The 3,776-nt window shown below is 46.2% G+C and overlaps 1 non-coding gene across 1 annotated transcript; it reads left to right on the top strand.

Annotated features, from left to right (window-relative positions):
- The first annotated feature begins 1,756 nt into the window (after window positions 1-1,756).
- TRNAL-CAG (transfer RNA leucine (anticodon CAG)) lies at window positions 1,757-1,839 on the top strand. Its single transcript has one exon. It is a non-coding gene; the product is annotated as a tRNA-Leu (tRNA).
- The last annotated feature ends 1,937 nt before the right edge of the window (window positions 1,840-3,776 follow it).

The following is a 3,776-nucleotide window of genomic DNA, read 5'->3' as shown; positions in this document are numbered from 1 at the left end:
TTTAGGCCAACACAGAAACCCCTGACTTGCCCTCCTGCCCTTTTTCTCCATTTCTGCCTTTAAATTTACAAAAGACACATTGCTTTGGTGGCAGGTTGATGCTCAGCTCCCAGAGTGTGGTTCCCTCCTCTGCCACTGATGCCTCCCAGGGCAAAGCGTCATTGTCACTAAGGCCACATCCCTGCGATGGGCAGTGGTGACACAGGGCTTTGCATCCATCAAGAGCACCCAGGCTGCGAATTTGTAGTGCCAAAATCTCCTCTGTCTCTAACATGGCCCGTTAGCCAGGGCTCAAGACTAACGACTTCCCCTCAGCCAGGAGTGTGGGCAGAAGCAGCTGATAATTACAGACCTCCTGCAACTCTTCCCTTACAAGCTCGGGAAATTCCTCAGCAGGATGAAGTTAAAAGGGACGCTGAAGTTTTCATCTGTAATGATACAGTTACAAGAGTTCCATGTAAAATCCTCTAAAATTGGGGTTTATAGGGAACTATGGAATCATAGGGTGGTTTGAGCTGGGAGGGATCTTGAATGCTCTGAGATCTCCCCCCCTCTACCTCTGTAAATATCACTTTCTCTTCTCCTCACCACTGTCCAGGACCATGGACTGTTACCACCGAACCTCCTTAAAATATCACAGAATCCAGACTGGTTTGGGTTGGAAGAAGCCTTAAAGATCCAGCTCCAACCCCCCAGCATCTGTTGCATAAAAGGTGAAATTTATTTTGCATGGCTTTCCCTTTCTCAGATATATTTTGTGAGCCCCTCCTGCTCACTCTGGAAGATTTATCGCTTACCTCAATTTCCCTTTCTCTTGGAACAAAATCTCCTCTTTTTTCAGTTTGAAACTGAATTTCCTCAGCCCTGTTTCTGGACACTGCAAAGTCCTGCTGTTTCCACCTTCAAAGGGAAGAGATGACCTTGCTCAGATCCTCTGGGGAGTTGCATGGAGCTTTGCAGGAGGGGAAAACCTCGTTGCTATATGCAGCCATCAGCTCATACATATGCCACTGTCAATTCATCTAAAGTCTGTTGGACAAATTCCAGCACTCTGCAGGGAAGGGAAAAAATCAAAAAGAAAGAAAGAAAAAAAAAAAGGAGCTGGCAGAGGTAAGGGGATATGACAGAAATTATTGTATCTCTTTTTTTATTCTGATTCTCGGGGTTCTTTGGGGTTTTTACCTCCTTCATTAAGCTGGGTTTTGGTATTTGCACTGGTTAGGCCCACCCTAAGCTAATTGCTAACCTCTTAACTAGTTGTTAACTTAGATGTAAGTTTAACAGTTTCTCTCTCTCTAAGGATAGAGAGAACTCCGAGCCTTTTCATGGAATTATTAAACTTGGAAAAGACCTCTGAGACCACCGAGGCCCATCACTAACCCAGCACTGTGTTCACTGCCACGCCACATCCCTGAGCCACATCCACACACCCCGAACACCTCCAGGGATTGGTGACTCCAGCACATCCCTGGACAGCCCATTCCCACGCCTGACCGCCCTTTCACTACATAAATTTGTCCTGTTATCCCATCTGAACCGTTCCTGGTGCAGTTTTAGGCCGTTTCCTCTTCTCCTGTCCCTTGTTACTTGGGAGAAGAGACCGAGCCCTACCTGGCTGCACTCTCCTGTCGGTCCCGGAGTTCAGGCCCTTCTTTGCCTCCCGGAGGAGAATCCTGGGTGCCCAAGGAAATGTTCCATACACTCGATGGAAAATGATTTCCCGGGAGTTTCAGGAGACAGGGGACATCCCACAGGTGTCAGGATGGCCGAGCGGTCTAAGGCGCTGCGTTCAGGTCGCAGTCTCCCTTGGAGGCGTGGGTTCGAATCCCACTCCTGACAACTTCTTTGCTGCTCAGAATTTCCTATTTCCCCCATAGGGATTTCTGCTGCCTCCCTGTGCAAGAGACATTCCTGGGAATCTCCCTGGTCTGGTCCAGCCCTGGGTTTAACACCCACTATTGGTTGTTCACGTTGGCAGTGATAATTTATTAAATTATGGACATGATCTAATATCGATATCCAGCTGGGATGGACTCTCTTAACATTTTAAAGTCAGAGAGTGAATGTTTATTGTGACACTGGACAGCACACACTGCAAGACTTACAGCTGATTACAGGTTTTTTATTTACAAAAGTATAGAATACCCAAAATACAAATGCATATTCATAACCCAGGCACCTCCCATCCCCCGCTTGGTATGGTAAGTAGCAAAAAAGTAATTAAACATTGTAGTTTTTTCTTTGAAGTGGGGTGATGGGGGGCTGGGATGGAATTCCCAGAGAAGCTGTGGCTGCCCCTGCATCCCTGGCAGTGTCCAAGGCCAGGTTGGACATGGCTTGGAGCAGCCTGGGATAGTGGAAGGTGTCCCTGCCCATGGCAGGTCTCCTCTGGACTCCCTCCATCAGCTCCACGTCCTTCTGCTGTTGGACCCCAGAGCTGGGTCCTGGGGATCCCTGTGGTCACCTCCTTGCCCAATAAAGGAAATTTTTCCAGTGGATGTCACAGCCCCCACAATCCCATTCCCACAGAGCAGAGGATTTAGGATGTTTTTGGATTGATTTGTGGTTGAGGTTTTTGATCCATGGCTGGTCCTTGTGCCTCCGTGGAACTGCCAGATGAACCATCCTGAATTCAGTGGGTGAATACAGAGGAGAAAGAAAAGGATTTGCTTTCTGTCCCCATTTGAAATACCTTGGAAAATAATTCCTGCTGGGAATGACAGTGATGTGGAGGCACAGCGATCATCCCTCTGGTGCCTGGTGGTCCTTTTTATGGGGAGGGGTCGTAAAAGGAGGAAGGAAAACCTTCCTCATTCTGGCCTTTCTACCTTTTCAATGCAAAGTGACAAATGAGCCCCTGGTAGGACTCCTGGTTTCCTGTCTTCGTGACTTTTCCACGGGTTTCTGAACCGTACTAAACAGGAGGTTTGTAATTGTCTTGTGTTCCTGAAATCTATTTATCAGATTCTCTGTTTCTCATTATAAGCACAGCTAAGCAAACATAAAGTTGACAAGCAATTAGTTATTCAAATCCGGGATAACTAACTATTAACTTCTAATTTTAGCAAGGCCTATCGATCTACTTTAATTAATTCCAGCAAAGCTTATCTCTAGTTAAAATCTTAACTTCTCTAAAATCCTTAATTCTTTGAAGTTTGTGTCTCAGTGATGAGCTTGAAGAGTACCTCTCCCACTAATCAACACCTGGCTCAGGTGGAGTTTTATTTTTCCACAGGATCAACCCGGCTCAGGTGGAATTTTGGCTTTTCTCATGTTTTACAGGCCCTGGGGCTGCTGGTGACAGGTGGGTCTCACCAGTCCCAAAGGGAAAAAGGGTTCTAAGCCGTGGGTTTGGGGTTGATTGAGGGCTTTAAACGAGGTTTGAAGGAGAAGGGGATTGAAATCCATCTTATTGTAGCATGGAAGGCTCTACAGAGGGACCCAGACAGGCTGGATCAATGGGCTAAGTTCAAAAAATGAACAAATGTGGCTCTCTGTGACACGATTCAGTGGCCATGGTGGCATTCGGTCAAAGACTGCTTGTGATGATCTTGGAGGTCTTTGCCAAACCCATCAATTCTGTGGTTCTCAATTCAGAAATCCTCTTCAAACCTAAATGAGACAACAAACAAACAAACAAACAAAAAAGCAGCAGCTGCAGCAGTTAAATCCAGAACAATCTTTTTACTGCACCATTTTTTCCCTAATGCATGTGAGTTTTCATAACTTTTATGCTGCAAATTCCTTGAGATGATGCCTTTTACTGAGAGTGTTTT

The sequence above is a fragment of the Prinia subflava genome, chromosome 1 (assembly GCF_021018805.1).
Source record: "Prinia subflava isolate CZ2003 ecotype Zambia chromosome 1, Cam_Psub_1.2, whole genome shotgun sequence".
NCBI lineage: Eukaryota > Metazoa > Chordata > Aves > Passeriformes > Cisticolidae > Prinia > Prinia subflava.
Note: the sequence above shows the minus strand (reverse complement) of the source record. Positions and strands in the feature narration are given on the sequence as shown.